Consider the following 19353-nt stretch of genomic DNA (forward strand, 5'->3'; position numbering starts at 1 on the left):
GGAGGTGTACAAGTGAAAAGTGAGACCACATCAAAGGACACTCTGGTTTCATCTGGATCAAGTGTAAGTTTGTGGACCCACAAGTGGAGCTAGGATGGTGATGTGTTTTTGCTGCTACCAATGAGTCTGAGTGGGACTCCATCTTTGTGTATCTATGGAAGTCCATATATACAGGGTGCAGCATCCACCGGGTAAAGGTGGTGGTATGCAGGGAGCTCAGTGGCTTTTTTCAAGTTCTTGTAGGCAGCTGATGACTTTCTTTTTGCTTCTGGGGTTTCACCTTGAAGCTTCATAGGTATTGTTGTCACTGAGTGTAGTAATGTTTATTTGCTCTGCTTCTTCTTGTCAGGGATAAAATACATATCTATACTTTTGTGTCCCAGCTGAGTAACAGGAGGAGAAGAGTCTGGTGGAGCAGCAGAGGAACAGTTTCAGCCATTTGGACTCAGCTCAGCCACTACAGAGGAAACAATGACTTCAACACAGGAGGTGAGAAAAATATCTCAGCTACACTGTTATTGAAACTGTGTGCACAGCTGGTTGTTAACAGCAGCTTTATCTTTTCCATCCTGGGCTCCTCCACACATACAGAATGTACTTCATAAACAGAAACCACAGAATCCCCAAAAGTTGACTCTGTTCATTTTGATGTAGCGTTTCCAGTTGCAGATGATCCGTCACCACCAAGTCATTGGTTCAGGTATGTGGATGACACCTGGGTGAAAATCAAACTCAGCACGTACCACATTTCAGGCATCACATTAACTCGGTGCACCGACACATCAAATTCACCAGGGAGGATATGAAAAGTGGCAGGTTAGCCTTCTTAGCCTGTGAGATTTCTATCAGTAATGGGGGACATCTAAAAGCTGATGTTTAACCTAAACCTACGCATACAGATCAGTATTTAAGGTTTGACTCTCATCATCCACTGGAGCATGAACACAGAGCAAACACCATCCCTACTGACACAACGGCCAGGAAGTAGAAGAATATGCCATCAAGAAGCCCCTGAGTAAATGTGGTTATTCTAGCTGGACATTTGTCAAAACTGGGAAGGCACCTAAAGAAAGTTCCAGCTGATCCAGGTGAGAAGGACAACCGCTGCCTATGTAAAAACTCGATGTGATCCCATTTGTGTCAGGAGTATCGGAACCGCAGAGACTCATTTTTTCAAAACATCTTGTTGGCTTTTAAACCCCAAAACACGCTGCTCCAAAAATTGGTCCACCCCAAGGATCGGGTCCCCAGACACAGAGTAAAACAACCTCTGGCTAAGAGGATGGCACAACACAGAAGAGCTGCTTTGTCAGGTCAGGACTCTGAAGTCTATTTAAACCTACAGGCAGGACAGGGAGGAACTCTGGTTTGAGTCAAGGAGGCCATTTACGTGAAAAGGGAAAGACCATCTCTGAATCGAGGAGGGGACCTAAGTATTACGCTGAAAAAAACCACAGAAGTTACAAGAAAATATAAAGATCATATTTAATCAGCACACATTGAAACAATAGCATCAGTTGAACTCACAATTTTTCATCAAGTAAAAGATTTTTTTCCCGTGATCAATATTTCTTCAATAATGTCATTTTAATTCCAACTCTCATTGTAGCACATCATTGTAATGTGATAGTATTACCAGAAGGTGGTGGCAACACACCTACGACGTGTTTGTTGACATCTTTGATTCCACTAATGGAGTTTCAGTTTGTTCCACGACTGCATTTCACTCACTGCCTCTGTTTGTATCTCTGTCACTGCAGGACCAACATGGAGCGAGAAGTCAGCGCTCTCAGGAGGCTGACAAACCTCACAGAAGAACTGGACGGAAAAACTACAGCTGTGATGACTGTGGGAAGGGTTTTATCCGGGCCGACAGCTTAAAAAGACACAAACTCATCCACAGTGGAGTAAAAGCACACAGCTGTGACTTGTGTGGAACATCTTTTGCCCTGCCTGAAAATTTAAAAACACACCAAGTCATCCACAGTGGAGTTAAAGCACACAGCTGTGAGTTGTGTGGAAAATCTTTTAACCTAGCTGGAAACTTAAAAACACATCAACTTACCCACAGTGGAGTTAAAGCACACAGCTGTGAGTTGTGTGGAAAATCTTTTAACCTAGCTGCAAACTTAAAAAGACATCAACTCATCCACAGTGGAGTTAAAGCACACAGCTGTGACTTGTGTGGAAAGTCTTTTAGCCTGGCTGAAAGCTTAAAAACACATCAACTCATCCACAGTGAATTTAAAGCATACTGCTGTGACTTGTGTGGAAAGTCTTTTACCCTGGCTATAAGCTTAAAAAGACACCAACTCACCCACTCTGGAATTAAGGCGTACAGCTGTGACATTTGTGGAAAAAATTTCAGCCAGCCAGGCAGCCGAAATATTCACCTACGGATTCACACTGGAAATGATGTTTACTGCTGTGATCAGTGTGGGAAACACTTTACAACAGCCACACAGTTACAGCGCCACATGTTTACCCACACTGAAGAAAGACCTTATAAATGTGACCTGTGTGATAAGACTTTTAAGTCTCCACGTCACCTGGAAAAACACCAACACGTCCACACCAGAAAATAACTCTACAAGTGCAGTTACTGTGAGGTATGTATTTATATTTTATTCCTGAATTTTAGCCTGAGTGTAACAAGTCTGATTAGGCGACGTTCAGGATCAAAATGTTGAAGGACTGACTTCCACTGTCTTTGTGTCTTTGTTTTGAAGCAGAGCGACACAGATGGATCCAGTTCTCAACCCTGTCGTCACTGTGGTGGTGGGAAAGACTTTCATTGTGACCTCTGTGGAAAAACCCTCAGTGATCAAGAGAGACTAATAAGACATCAACGTAGACACACTGGAGACAAAATGAGCTACTGCAAAGAATGTGGGAGAGGTTTCACCACATCAAGTGCATTAAAAAACATGAACTCTGTCATAGTGGGGTCAAAAAGCACGTGTGTGACCAGTGTGGGTCAACCTTCATTACTGCAGTGCAGATAACATTAAAGTGCATAAACGCGTCCACACAGGAGACACCATACAAGTGCAGACACTGTGACATAAGCTTCTCGTGTTCAGGTAATCGTAACGTTCATGAACGTACACACATTGAACTTCAGCTGTGACCAGTGTGACAAGAACTTCAGACTCCACACACAAATGATCCCAAGCTGTAAATAAATGTGCAAAAACATTCACTTCATTATCTGCTCTGTGCAAACATCATCTGAACTTTACTGTTTTGGAGGGGGCAAACACAGTGTACAGATGACTGTTAACATGTGCTTGTCAGGCACTCTTTTTGGCTGTCGTGGTTTACACTTTACACTCTTTCATCTTCCTTCGTTTCTCACCTGTACCAACCATTGACTCTCATGGTCATTTTCCCCTCTCTCACACTCACACACAACAGGAGGGGCAGCCCCACACATTCTCCCTGCAACACGGACTGTACGACCCACGAGGCTACATTGTTAAAGGTCTGTGCCTGTAACACTCTGCTCATATTGTCTTCATATTACTTTTTTTTTTTTTAAATAATAATTTAAAAAAAAAATTCTTCACGTCGATATGCGGGCCCTGAGTTTGAGACCCGTTTTAATCTTTGTTCCCTTAGAACATTAGTAGTTGTACTTTTTACTGTATTATAAAAGTTATAGGAATGTGTTTTTACCAAACTAATATTGTATCAAAACTGTCGAGATGTGTGTGTGTGTGTATATATATATATATTAATTAATATTAGGGGTGCAACGATATTCGTATCGATATTGAACCGTTCGATACAGTGCTTTCGGTTCGGTACGCATATGTATCGAACAATACAACATTTGTAATTTATTTTATCAACTTTACTTCTGACGATGCTGTCTGTGTTGAGCGCTCAGTGAATCTGTGTTCGACTACTCCGCCTAGGCTGCACTGTCCAGCGCAGATCCACTGAGCGCTCAACACAGACAGCATAGTCAGAAGGAAGAGCGCAGGGCAAGCTAGCGAGACAGAAGTGGACCTCCCCACCCTCATTCAGATCTGGCGTTTGGAATTATTTTGGTTTTCATGTGACGTATGACCCTGAAGGTAAGCGAGTCATGGACTAAAGTAAAACAGTATGTTGGATGTGCCACGCAATGCTCAATTACATGGGTGGGAGCTAGTGTGTTAGCGCAGTTAGCTCGTTAACGTGTTGGCCGTCTAGCCCCTCTGTATAGGGTAGCTCGTTAACGGAGATTTGCCGTGTTGTGGCGTTAAGGTTATTTCAACGAGATTAACCTGAAAGCACTAGTGGGAACACAACGAATATGACTGCACATTTACGCCGACATCATCCTAGTGCAAAGACAAAAACAACAAGCATGCTACAAACTTTAGCCGAGTCATTTAGACAGCTGTTAGCACATGATTCTCCTTATGGAGACCTGATATGTTTAATATGCTGCTGAGAATATAGCCCAGAAGAAGCGGATAGTATAGCTTTTATTTTGGAAAGAGACATTTCTCTGTAATAAACTCTCTTTTCCAAAGATGAGTGATTCCTCAATCAGATACAGGGCTTGCAATATCGCTAGCCCAACGTCCCGGGGCTAGCGATTTTTTCAGTCGGGCTACCAAAATCTATCTCTGCCCTGCCCGTCGGGCTATTGTAGGAAGGAAAAATATATGTCAATGCTTTTGCATTCTTTCAGAAATGTAGCTGGGTAATTATGTCATTGGCATCGGTGAGCCACTGTCAATATGTGACATATTGAAATCGCGTTTGAATTTGCACTTGTTTTTTTGCGTTCACTTTGCAATCGTGCGAACTGTGTATAGAGAGCGACAGCACTGATCTGTGAGTGATGATAATTTGCGCACCAATTCCTCTGACATCGTCTTATTAATCGTTAGCTTACTATGCAAACATGACAAGTGAAATCTCCCGCAGCTTAAACATGTGAGAGGTTGATCGCGCAGAGAATCGCTGAGCTTATGTGAGTGCGCGTGTAAAAGCAGCAGGATTTATATTTGACTACGATGACCTGGATGACTGAGAACCTTCACAGACAGATATATATTTTAGTTCTGCTGAGCCAAATAAGACAGGTCAGGGTGAAGAAGTGACAGCCAAAGAAAAGCTTACCACAAAACGGAGAAGTTATGACAAATCAGACTATAAGGCAAAAAGAAAGTGCAGCTTTATGGTTTCATGGACAAAAGAATTTCTGTGGCTGCAATATGACGAGCTAAATAACCAGGGCTGCACATAAGTGGTCCGCAGGTGCGCATTCGCTGTCAAAATAAAAAACACGCACAAGGGTTAGGGTTAAATTTAAAAACTGTACTTTTGAGTTAAAATATATATTTATAATTTTAATAAATGACAAATTAAAAAGGCATGAACATTTTTTTGTATCGAAAAAATATCGAACCGTGAATTTTGTGTATCGTTGCACCCCTAATATATATATATACACATACACACACATCAATGTCTTTCATTTGACGTTTCTCAGTTTTTAAACTGTACTTGTTTTTCATGTATTCATTTTATGTGTTACCTCAGTTACACTTTAATCCTTTTTCATATTTAATATTCTACTGTGGTAATCCTTGTTCTTAGATTCCTTCCTCCCAGAACTCCAAATAATTTCACACCAGTTGCCCTTAAAGCTTCCAATATGAATTAAATCCGTCAGCTGTCTTTGAAACAACAACTGCTGTGACTTTATGTCCAGAAAAAAGAATCTCAAGCTAAACTGGTGTTGGGCTGTACTTCCATGTAATACCAGGTTGTACCAGAAGGTGGAGCAGTGCTCCAAGAGCACGTTCTTATTCACAATGGCAGCAAAGAAATGTTAAAAGCAGCACACATCAGGGTCGTTTTAAAGATAGCAGATGACTCCTTTTAGTTCATTCAAATTCTATCAAACCTCTACTTTTGGCTGCTCCTTTCACTTTAGTGTATTTACAATATCCTTGAAGTCTACGTGTTGTTTTTTAATGAATTCATTTTGATCCACATGTTCTGTAGCTGTTTTCTTGTTGATTTGAAGTTTGGATTATGAAATCCTGATACTGTTAAATCATTAGTTATATCTGATGAACTGTGCAAAGTTTGTAGGGTGTGAAAAATAAAGAAATGGTCTCACAACAAGTAGTTTGAGCCATGATTTCAGATTCAAACTAATTTAACTGTTCTCAGTATCACAGATGGAGGTTTATCAGAGGAGGAGACTTAGCTGTTTTCCACTCACACTGACCAGGCAGCTCATTAAAAACTCTGGATCGATCTTCCAGGACAAAAAGGTCATAAAATGTTACATTTTTCTCAAACACTTGCTGTGAGTATGAAGTTCGCTGGGGGTGTGTTTAAGATGCTTAAAGGATGAGTTTTCCTTCCAAAGTGCAAACAAACTGTGTGCTTGTTAAAACCTGAAGTGAGATTACAGGAGAGTAAGTTGAGAAACAAAAGTATCTGGGGTGCGGTGTGGCAAGAAGATACTCTGAAACAGAAAATCAAAGTATTGGAGCAGGTTTTACCGTGACCAATCAAAGAAAGCCCGGCAATTCCAAAAGCATCTTTGCCCCTTTTACCATTAATAGATGTAAAGTTTGAGTGCATATGCATGAACCTCATCCAGCTATTACACAGAGGGCACATGGATATCGCTTTGTATTAGTTCTGGTCAATTATGCACCACAATATCCCAAAGCAGTGCCACTGTGCAGGATTTCTGCAAAAAGTGTGGCATAGGCTTTCATTTCATGCCCAGAGTTGGTATCCCCAAAGAGATACTTACTGAGAGTGATGGGTTGGTGGAGCAGCTGAATAAGACTTTAAATTCCATGATTCACAAGAGGAATAGACTCTAATACAGACAGCACTCAGAGACACAGGGACTGAGAGCAAAAAATACTTTTATTACAGAGCCGACGGGTAAAGTGATCGGTTTTTTATCGTTTACATCGTGGAAGAGAAATTGTTTAAGCCACGTTTCCGAAGTAACAAAGAGCCGACGGATGGGCTGGATTGCAGACCAAATATAACTTCCCAGAACACTCCAGCTCACAGGTTACTCTGCTCCAAGCATTTCCACAAAGGTCAGTCTGCTGTTGTAGTTATCATAACATAATTGTTGATGTGGTTACAAATAAGTCTTTATTTGAATTGAATTTGTTGGGCTATGCTGCTTTGTTCACGGTGGCTTTGCGGCCTAATGTTTGTTGTGTTTTGTAAGAAAACCAGCCTACAAAATGCAGGAATGTGATCCAGACTGGCGCCCTCTATCAACCTGGTCATGCACAGTTTAAAGCTGCTACTACAGCCAGATTTGATCGGTTAAGAGAGAGAGCAAGATCAAAACAGCCACGAAAAGTCCCGCATATATGTGCCCAAGTGTTGCTCTGACATCACCAGGGTGGCGTCCTTCATAGGCTTGAGTGCCCTGACAACTTCTTTTGCACATGTGATGTCAGACTCACTTAATGTGAAGATTTCTTTTTCACTCTTCCTAACTTCTGCAGAAAGCAGAGCTGCACAGATGGCTGGTTGCTGTTCTAAAAATCGTTCTATCATATCATAGGAGCTGTTCCATCTTGTTATTACATCCGAGATCAATCTGTGAGCAGGTAGCTGAAGGAGGCGCTGTTTCTGCTTCAACTGATTGCTGGCTGTGGTGCTGCGCCAAAAAAAGGCTGTTACACGTCGGATCCTCCCGAGAAGTCGCACCACGGATTGTATTTTCAGTGCTTTCTGTGAGGCGAGATTCAGACTGTGTGCAAAACATTGTATGTGCGTTATGCCTGCAAGTCTAGCCGCAAGAGCCATGTTTGGTGCATTATCGGTAACAACAACAAGGTCCTTTGCGTTCAATCCCCATTCAGCTCTCGAAGTCCAAGCGTCGCATGTCAAAGCAACTGTCTCTGCCGAGCTGAGAGAGTCCAGCACTGTCGCTTTGACTTCTTGGTACAACTTTAATAGAGCGATGTCCGTGATGTGTTGTCGGGAAGGAACGGTGTAATGGGGCTCCAGCGTTTTAATCATATTACGAAATCCTTTATTCTCCACAACACTCAGAGGGCGCATGTCTTTGCAAATAAAAACAAGTACTGACTGCGTTATTTTTGTTGCACGAGTTGAAGTTGCTGGTAGTTTCGAAAAGTTAACTTCTTCAATTGTCCGTTGAGCGGGATCACCTCGTTTCATTTTAAAATTAGCATTTGGCGCTACATCGCTATGGTGTCTACACACGTGTGTTCGTAAATTCGTGGTGTTACCCGAATATTTGACTCTGGCGGTGCAGATTTTACAGACTGCATAGCTCTTGTCATAGTCTTTACTGCCTTCTTTTGTCCTAAATCCAAAATAAGTCCACACATCAGCTTTGAAAGTTGCTGGGGCCGGCTGTATCCTCTCCTCTTCGGTCATCAGTTAGCTAGCACAATTGGCCACACATCCACTGTTCTACTTCGTTGGTTTTTGGCAAACTAGACGCTTCTACAGTTATCGCGAGACCTCGTTTTTCCGTAACGTAAAGGCGGTAAAAACTGCCATCTCCAAACTCCCAGACCCACTCGGCGAAGTTGTCATGCTCCCAAACACTCCCCTGTCCACCAGTCTCTCCACCAAACATTGTTTAATTTCCACCTTCTTAGAATGCAACGGAACATCCACATTGAATAAATTAGCCACTACTAACAAATCTGCTTTATTGCACCGCTCCAACTTTTCAATGGAGGGCTGTTGCGTAAAATCATCCATGTCAAACGACATCATGAGCAAAGCAAAAAAGAAAAACACAACTCTGCAGACAACTAACCACATCCAATCACTCTAGGTCCGCAAAACTCGCGCCCAATGCATAGATGGATGACACTCTCCCATTTTCCTCAACTCCCACATTGACGGTCCACCCACCGTAAACATCAAAAGGAAACAAATTACACGAACAAAAAAGGGACGAGCCCCTAGGTTAGTATCTTGTAGCATCCAGAGGTTTAAACATCAATCTTCCCATTAAGTAGATTACCTAGAAATGAAGAGTTGTTTTCGCCCAGTAAGCTGAGCGTTATAATGTAAACAGTAAAATGTAATTGGACGTTGGCAGAGATGCTCTTTATTTAAGGCAATGTTCAGGATTAAAATGTTGAAGCAATTCCCTGACTCTCCCTGTCTTTGTGTCTTTGTTTAGAAACAGAGCGACACAGATGGATCCAGTTCTCGACCCTGTCATCACTGTGGTGGTGGGAAAGACTTTCGCTGTGACCTTTGTGGAAAAACCTTTAATCGGCAACGGAACCTAAAATGGCACCAACGTAGACACACTGGAGACAAAATGAACTACTGCAAAGAATGTGGGAGAGGCTTCCCCACATGGAGTCAATTAAAAATACATGAACTCATTCACAGTGGAGTCAAAAAGCACGTGTGTGACCAGTGTGGGTCATCCTTCACCACTGCAAGTGAGATTAAAGTGCATAAACGAGTCCACACCGGAGAGAAACCATACAAGTGCAGACACTGTGACGGAAGCTTTTCACGGTCAGGTAGTCGTAACCTTCATGAACTTACACACATTGAAGGGAACTTCAGCTGTGACCAGTGTGACAAGAGCTTCAGGAATCTCAGTTCATACTCCGAACATAAACGATCCCACGCTGTAAATAAACAGTTTCACTGTTATCAATGTGCAAAAACATTCACTTCATTATCTGCTCTGTGCAAACATCAGCGTGATCATGCAGGACTGAAATCACTGGATCACAATGAATCTGATGGGACAGAAAGATCCTCTTCTGGTTTCAGGGTCGGACTTAAAAACCTTGAGATCAGGCTCCACAGAGTTCAGATGGAGTCTCCTGTAGAGAGTGTCAGCTGATGTCACCCTTGGATCTGATGAGGTAGCTCTGCTTTCTGGACCTGCAATTAATAATCCTGCCTCTTAAATTTATGAAGTTGCAAAGTATTGTCCTCCTTCCTTTTTCTTTTAGTTTTCTGTCATTTCTTAAAGATTGTTTTGCCTGAATGTTGAATCTCTCTCTCGTGGTTTGATCAGTAAATCTCATGTGGCTGGCTGCACTTAGAGGGAACCTGCTATACTGCACATGAATTCAATTTTGCATTAGATATTGTTGAATTCTTCTTTATTTTGTTGTATCCCTTTATGGATGTGTAAAGGAAATAAATGCAGACATAATGGTTTACTACTGATCTAGCTAACCTATTCCACGAGCACAACATGGCATGGGCCAAAGTCAGGAGAACTAAGCTACACACTGATTGGTTGCTTTTCAAGCAGCTGTGTGATGCATACACAGTTGTCATTAGAAAGGTCAAAGCTGATCATTTTGTTGTGGAGACTTATAGGGGCTATTTCAAACAAATAGCCCCTATAAGATTTGGGTGACGATAAAATTACCTTGTACATTGTGAATGGGTTAAATGCAGAGGAACTATTTCCCTATGGGGACTAACACGCACACTTGTAATGAAACTGTTGTTTGGCTTAATGAACATTTTATGATGTCCCTGAAACTCTAAATCAGGGGAGTCAAACTCATTTTACATCACAGCTTCTGTGACCTTTAGTGGGCCAGCCCAGTGAAACTCCCCTTTCTGTCAGTAATGAAATTACATATTTAACTGCTTTTATACACAACAAATGAGAAAGAAAGAAATCTGTCAGCATGATTGTTTGGACTTGAATTGTGAGACATAAATTTAGAATTGCAGAAAAAGTTCTGACTGTACAGTTGTTGTTGTTTTTTTAACCCTATAAGATAAGATAAGATGACCTTTATTAGTCTCACAGGTGGGAAATTTGTGTTGTTACAGCAAAAGTGCAAAGTTATGTAGCAGAAATTAGAAAACACTGGAATGCAATAAAATAAAACAGAAATACAAATACTATATACAACTGAGTAGGAAAATACAACTTCGTCAGAAGAAGAATTGCACATATAGCAGTCTTATTGCACATGTGTGTGTTTGATCAGCTGCAAAAGTCTTTGTTGTGGAGTCTGACAGCAGTGGGGAGGAAAGACCTGCGAAATCTCTCCGTCCCACACCGTGGGTGCCGCAGTCTCCCACTGAAGGAGCTGCTCAGTGCTGTCAGAGTCTCCTGCATGGGGTGGGAGATGTTGTCCAGGGATGACAGCTTAGCCACCGTTCTCCTGTCACTCACCACCTCCACTGGGTCCAGAGGGCAGAACAGAGCTGGCCCTTCGGATCAGCCTGTTCAGTCTCTTCCTGTCCCCAGCAGAGATGTTGCCGCCCCAGCAGACCACACCATAGAAGATGGCTGAGGCCACCACAGAGTCATAGGTCGTTTGGAGTGGGCCCTCCACTCCAAACGACCTGAGTCTCCGCAGCAGGGAGATCCTCTATTACTCCCATTGTAGGCAATCCATCTTTTAAACCATCTATTCTACACAGTACATTTAGACTTTGGAAACCGGTAGGACTTTGCACAATCGGTAATCTATACTAGGAGGATGTTTTTGCCTCTTTCAAGCAGTTACAAGAGCTATACAAGCTACAAGGGAGCAACTTTTTTCTCAGATACCTCCAGATAGGAGACTATGTCAGGAAATGCATTTCGAGTCATTGTGAGTTTAGTTTAGTGTAGTTTTCTCTGGTCCCCTCCCCAATCAGACCAGGAGGGACATGTTTACCTGCATATTCTCCTTAACTTGCTGGTTGTCTGTGTGGTTTCCAAAAAATGATGTGGGCTTCATAGATAACTGGGAAGCTTTCTGGAGGAAACCTGGTCTTGTTATGAGAGACAGCATCCATCCCACTTTGGATGGAGCAGCTCTCATTTCTGGAAATTGATCAAATTGATCAAACCCCCCAAAATGTGACTATCCAGAGTTGGGACCAGGAAGCAGAGTTGCAGTCTTACACGCCTCTCTGTAGTTTCTCTCCTGTCACCCCCACAAAACCCCATCTCCATAGAGACTGTCAGCTCCCAAACTGTCACGTCTGGCGTGGCAGGCGTGTGGAGTAGGAGAATAGGACTCAAGATGCAACTTTTGATGTAAGTGAGCTTTATTTTATAAGGTGGGTGAAAACAAACAGAAACAGCAAAAGCGAGGATGAAAACTAAGCAAAACCTAAACTGGGAAAAACTAACGAAACAAACCTGAAACCAAAAACAGAGATGCTGCTTCAGAAGCACTGTGTCGAGCATTGATTTGTTTGGCCGGAGTCACGTGATCAGTGACATCTGAAGCTTCATTTAGAACATAAGTGATTCAGTGGTTTATAAGGAAGTGAATCATTCATAAGATTTGTGGAGTGTTTTGATAGTGAGAGATAGCAAACCACTGGTCATTCCACTGAGAGAAACTGAGTCAGGGGAGGTTTTGTCATGTGTGGGAGTGTTTTATCTGAAAACGTGAAAAACTTGAAAATGTCAGAAAACAGCTTTTCATAATGTAAATATTATTACAGTATATAACTTTAGAAACACTTCCATTTGACTTGAATTTAATATTATAAAAAATGTAAACTTAAAATGTTATTCTAAAATGTGCAGCAATTTAATTGGTTTATTCTTTTTAGGCGATAGTCTGTGGGACCAAGGAAGGCCTTATACCTGCATCTCTACCAACTTGCAATTTCTGGGCACTCCAGCCTCTTCTGTTTCAAGCAAGAGGATTTTCTCTAAGGCAGGAAAAGAAACAGACTCGGTCATCGTACAGTGAAGCAAATTCTCTTATGAAATCAAAATGAAAAAGGGTTACCTTAAATGGATCATGTTTTTACTTTGCAAGTTCATAAGTAGGGCTGGGTTTCGATTATCGATTTTACGATTAAAATCGATTCTAGCTTGGATAAAGTGATTTTTAAATATACATTTATTTTGCCTGAAACGCTAGAATCTCCACACATAGGACTCAGTTCTGCTTCTACGTGTGAGGACGGCAAGATGGCGAACTAAGCAGCTGTCCTTATCTTAGCTCTGGTGCAAGGTACCTTTTAGCCCTCCTTTTTTGATGATTTGTTCCCTCAAAAATCTTACGCCGACTTCACAAAGATGCCAAAAAACCAGAAGAAGGACAAAGGGGAAAGCAAGTCTTCCCAGAATGATAAAATACAAGATTTGGCTTCAGCTGCGGATGATCACAACTACTGCCTCTCAGACATGGAGTTTGAAAGTGGCGACGGGAAAAAAAGAAATCTGGAGGAAATTAATGACTTGCTTCTCTCGACTCTGTCTAAAGGTGACCATCCGAGAAAGATTGCTAATCCCAGTCCCACAGCGAGCGACATACTGGCAGCTATTCAAGCTCTCCACATGCGATTTGATAAACAAGATGACAAAATGGCGGACATTAACAACAAATTATCGGAGAATGCCTCGTTGATTGCCAGTCGTGCTGAGTCCATTGAATTCAATGCAACTGAAGTCCGTGAAGTCCGTCCCTAAACAGGAAAGTAAACTAAGTTTTTATTTTTTTATATATATTCAAGTTTGATATTTTTAATATTTTGAACTCTATTTTTATTTATCTTTAATGCTACGCACGTGTTTATCCTTTGTGTCGTTGAATGTTAGAGGTTTCAGGGAAAAGGTTAAAAGAAAAGCAATGTTTATGTTTATCAAAGGGCTAAAAGCAAATTGCGCCTTACTACAAGAAACTCATTCAAGTGACGCTGATGCCACCTTCTGGTCAAAACAGTGGGGTGAAAAAATCCTCTTCAGCCACGATCCAACCACTGCTGGAGTAGCCTCATCGTTGTCACTGATGAGGCCAACCACCGTGGTGTCATCTGCAAACTTAATGATGGTGTTGGAACCATCAGCAGGTCTGCAGTCGTGGGTGAAGAGGGAGTAGAGGAAAGGGCTCATCACACAGCCTTGTGGTACATCGGTGTTCATTGTGATGGTAGATGAGCAGCGGTTATCCAGCCGGACATGTTGGGGGCGGTTGGTCAGGAAGTCCAGTAACCATTTGCAGATGAGGGAGCTGATGCCCAGGTCTGTCAGTTTCCTGATGAGTTGTGAGGGGTGGGTTGTATTGAATGCTGAACTGAAGTCTATAAACAGCATTCTGGCGTAGGTGTTGTTGTTGTCCAGGTGTGAGAGGACAGAGTGCAGTGCGATGGAGACTGCATCCTCTGTGCTCCTGTTCTGGCGGTATGCGAATTGGTGGGGGTCCAGGGTGGGGGGGAGACAGGATTTGTGAAGTGGTGTTGGAATTTCCAAGTAAGAAATGCATTCCTGCCCATGCACTGCTGGCTCTGTTCTGCTGGCTCCGGGTCCATTACGCTTGCATTAGAGCCTCTTATTGTGTGTTTTGTTTGGGTTTCCAGCAATGCGTGGAATTACCAAAACTGGAGAGGGGATAGCCTAACACAGTGGTTCCCAAACTTTTTTTGCTAGACCCCCCCTTTGTTTTACAAGAAAATCTTTGTGCTCCTCCCCTGACGTACACATCACTCATTTTTCAAACTCCATTGCAGTTTATTTTACACCTCAGACCTTTTGTAAACAATGAAACAAAAGTTAACTAAAATAAATTACAGGTTGCAATAAAATAAACCACTAAACAAACCATCTTTATGGTGTAATTATTTCATGTATAGTTGTTTGTTTGTTTGTTTGTTTTACTGTGTAATAATATTCAACACTGCTATCAATACATTTTTCAAAAAACATCTGTGCAAAATGGGTTTAAAAACAAAAACAACTGTGGGATACTGTTCTTCCGTGATTTGAACCAGGGAAACAAATTGTGGCAGGATCAGCCTGATATTATTTGTATCCCACTGTAACTTAACTGTATAAAGAGCTAATATCACCAAAATGTCATTATAAGAAGTGTTTGTGAAATAAAAATAAAGAATGTGGGATACTGTTTGTCCCAGATTTGGACAGCCAGTGCGTGCTCCCTACACAGGGGAAATAAATTCTGTTAGTGATACATACTATGGCACCACCATGGTATGTATAACTTATAGTCAGACTAAAGCCAGACTTTCAGATCCTCCCTGTCTGGAGGTAACGCTCCCTGATTCCTAAATGTACTCTTTTTCCAGTGGATTAAGGTTTGTTGCAGGTTTACACAGGGATAAGTGTATCCAGGTTTTCCTTTCAGCAACTTCAACTGGGCGACCGTGGCTCAGGGGGTTTGGGAAGCGTATCTGTAACCGGAAGGTCGCCAGTTCGAACCCGGGCTCTCTGTCCTGGTACTTTACCCTACCGCCTACTGGTGTTGGCCAGAGGGGCTGATGGCGCGATATGGCAGCCTCGCTTCCCACTCTGCCTGAAGTCCTCCACCATAGTCCCCTAAGAAGCCCCACATCACCGGCCTGAATGACTACAGACCGGTGGCACTCACCCCAGTGGTAATGAAATGCTTTGAGAAGCTGGTCCGCAGACACATCACAGCAGCCTTGCCCCGCAGCCTGGATCCACACCAGTTTGCCTACAGAGCAAACCGGTCCACGGAAGACGCTGTAGCCACAGCACTACATGCTGCATTAACACACCTGGAAGAGCATGGTAGCTATGTGCGGATGCTCTTCGTGGATTACTGCTCAGCTTTTAACACCATCCTTCCACACAAACTGGTGGCCAAGCTACAAGACCTGGGGCTTCCATACAGCACCTGCATGTGGATCAATAGCTTCCTCTCGGGCCGTAGACAGAGAGTCAGAGTTGGCCATCACACATCCTCAGCCCTGAGTCTCAGCACTGGCTCACCCCAGGGCTGTGTGCTCAGTCCACTGCTCTACTCTCTCTACACACACGACTGCACTCCTCGCCACCACAGCAACATCTTTGTGAAATTTGCAGATGACACCACAGTGGTGGGGCTCATTTCCAAGGGAGACGAGTCTACGTACAGAGACGAGGTGGAGCAGCTGACATCATGGTGTAAGGCCAATAACCTCCTCCTCAACACTTCAAAAACCAAAGAACTCATAATAGACTTCAGAAGGAAAAAGGCAGAGATCCAACCACTATTCATAAATGGGGACTGTGTAGAAAGGGTGGCAAGCTTCCGCTTCCTGGGAGTCAATATAGAGGAGAACCTTTCCTGGAGTGTGAACACCTCCGAGCTGCTGGAAAAGGCCCAACAGAGACTGTACTTCCAGAGAATTCTCAGGAGGAATAACATCACACAGAGACTGCTGGTGTCCTTCTACAGAGCCACCATTGAGAGTGTTCTAACTTACTGCATATGTATTTGGTACACTAGCTGCACAGGGGCTCAGAGGAAAGCACTCCAAGGGATCATTAACACCGCCCAAAAGATCACTGGCTGCCCTCTCCCCACACTGGAAGTTCTACACAACGCCCACTGTTTTAAAAAGGCCCAAAACATCATAAAAGACACCTCACATCCTGGCCACTCCCTGTTCGAACTGTTGCCCTCAGGCAGACGGTACAGGGCAATCAGAGCAAGGACTAATAGACTCAAACACAGCTGTTATCCAACTGCAATAACACATCTGAATACTACAAAAAAATGTCCATCACGCCACTCTTGTGTTAATCTATGCACGGTCTGAAGCATGTGTGTGGGAACGTATGTGAATGTTTTACTGTTACATCTTATCAGAATCAGAATCAGAATCAGAAAGGGTTTTATTGCCAAATGTTGAGCAGGTTTACAACATTAGGAAATTGCTGCGGTGCTTCAGTGCAAACATACTGTCATAAAAATATAAAAATAAGAATTAAAAGTGCTAAGTGGATAGATATATACATGATATATACATGAGTGCAGGTGGTGATCAGTGCCAAACATGGAATGATGCAGTGAACACAGCGTAGGGTCATGTGTTAGTGGTGGGAACAGTCATATGGTTATTGTTCATGTGTCCGACAGCAGAGGGGAAGAAACTGTTCTTATGGCGAGAGGTTCTGGTGCGAATGGACCGGAGCCTCCTGCCTGAGGGGAGCAGGTCAAACAGACTGTGTCCAGGGTGAGAAGGGTCAGCTGAGATCCGAGCTGCACGCCGCAGTGTCCTGGAGGTGTACAGGTCCTGCAGAGATGGGAGTCTGCAGCCAATCACCTTCTCAGCAGAGCGCACAACACGCTGCAGTCTCTGTTTGTCCCTGATAGTGGCTCCAGCGTACCACACGGTGATGGAGGAGGTGAGGATGGACTCAATGATTGCAGTGTAGAATTGCATCATCGTCCGTGTTGGCAGGTTGAATTTCTTCAGCTGCCTCAGGAAGTACATCCTCTGCTGGGCTTTCTTGATGACGGAGGTGATGGTGGGCTCCCACTTCAGGTCCTGGGTGATGGTGGTACCCAGGAAGCGGAACGAGTCCACAGAGGTGATGGGGGTGTCAGTCAGGATGATGGGGGGGAGTGGAGCTGTGTGCTTCCTGAAGTCCACAATAATCTCCACTGTCTTCTGGGCATTCAGCACCAGGTTGTTGTGGCTGCACCAGGACACCAGACGTTCAACCTCCCTCCTGTAGGCAGACTCATCCCCGTCCGAGATGAGTCCGATAACGGTGGTGTCATCTGCAAACTTGATTAGCTTGACAGACTGGTGGGTGGAGGTGCAGCAGTTGGTGTACAATTATTAGTATTTTAAGTATTCTATCTATTTTATTTATTGAATTTTATTGTTTTATTTATATTTTGATATTGCTAGGGATGATGCAATGATCGGGGACCATTCTTCATTTCGTTGTTCTCGTGACAATGACAATAAAGTTTCTGATTCTGATTCTGATTCTGTCAGTCTGCCCCAGGCTACAACCGTAGCTTGCCTCCACCAGTGAGTGAATGAATAGTGGCATTGTAAAGCGGTTTGGGTGCCTTGAAAAGCGCTATATAAATCCAATCCATTATTATAACTGCTTTGGGTTTTGTCTTTTTTTGTTGTTGTTTTGTTGTTTGTTTTTAGCAATACCTGATACGGTCCCTACCACCTGGGGCTCGACCATGTCTTGCTTTTTATGGCCTTGATGCTTACCCAATCTTCAGGCTTCACTGGATTAGTGGAGTCCCCTAGGTCCTGTAGGGGGATTACATGAGATAATTACAGATATCTTTAACTACATCTTTTTTTAAACTGGACTAAATTTGCTTCTTCATCCTCGCCATCCCTAGAGAATGGTCTCAGTTTAGTTCAGGTAGTCTATATGGTCAACTATACACAATCTCAAATGTAGTTATTCTCATGTAAAAGTAGGCACTCAAACCAGTTCCTTCCTGTCTCCAAATGATTTTGTCCTATACTTGGATTTTAAACCTATTCCATACCGTCACTGTCATTATATTATGCTGCTATTCATACTGTCATCATATTAATGCTGCTATCCTGTATATATTGTACATACTATTGTTTGAGTACTTACGATTGTTTTTTTTTGTACTTTTTATATTTTACATTTATATTTATTATTGAAACTTGCACCAAGGGAGTGGCACTCCAATTTCGTTGTACTCTGTACAATGACAATAAAGGCTATTCTATTCTATTCTAAAGTGCCATTGTGTCTTTCTACTATGCCTGCTGATTGTAGGTTATAAGAACAGCTGCGTTTCACATTTATTCCCAGATGTTTTGTTAGGTGTTAGATGACCTGATTCATAAATAGACCCCCATTTATGTGTACTTTTTACAAAAATCCATGTTTAAATGTTTGAACGGTTCTTTTGATCGGGGTATCGTTCCCCTTTTGGGTCTGTCCTGACTCTGAGGGTTGTTCTTTATGTACATTTCACATCTAGCACATTTTTTTAGTAGTTAATAAATCCATAGGTGTTAAATGTGTTGTTTATCATAGATGCATCCCTCCTGTTGAGAGTCGTGTAGGAGAATTGCTCAAAATTGCATATTTATATACACTCTTAGGTAAGATGCACTTGCTTTCTGCTAAGTAGGTCCTAAACATTTCAAATTGCACTTTTTTTAATCCAGAGATGTTTTTCTGGGTTTGGCGTATGTTGCTGTATGCCTCACAAAATCTCTAAGTCTAAGTCTTGTGTGTGATTGTTCTAACATAAACAGCTCCATCAGTTTCCCTGACTCTGTGGTTGCCTTCGGTGTGCAGCACTGCTACAAATTGCTAACTGTTTTGGCAACTACAGGTTGTCCACTGTTGCCGAGTATTATATGGCCATGGAGGTAGCTACAACTGCTTGGAGGTTGAGGTTGCTCTAGAAATTGTATCGATACAGTGGCATTTATAAATGCACACTAGCTCCTACTATGCTTCCATCAGTCTGAAAGAATATTTGTCATTTAGAACAACTCAAGAGTCAACCTGCTCCCCAGTTGGTTGTATTCTGGTTATAAATCTATAGAACAGGAAGGTTACTGAGTGCAAATGTAATAGTTAATTAGTTAAGGAATTTCTTTTAAGTATGACTTTCTCTCTATGTAGACAGC

The 19353-nt window shown here is 42.6% G+C and overlaps 1 pseudogene; it reads left to right on the forward strand.

Annotated features, from left to right (window-relative positions):
* Positions 1–367: 367 nt before the first annotated feature.
* On the forward strand, positions 368–10675 carry LOC146625982 (uncharacterized; annotated as a pseudogene).
* The last annotated feature ends 8678 nt before the right edge of the window (positions 10676–19353 follow it).

Source organism: Diplotaxodon limnothrissa, linkage group LG9, assembly GCF_057381915.1.
Source record: "Diplotaxodon limnothrissa isolate DT_005_m linkage group LG9, D_limnothrissa_male_GT1.1, whole genome shotgun sequence".
Taxonomy (NCBI): Eukaryota; Metazoa; Chordata; class Actinopteri; order Cichliformes; family Cichlidae; genus Diplotaxodon; species Diplotaxodon limnothrissa.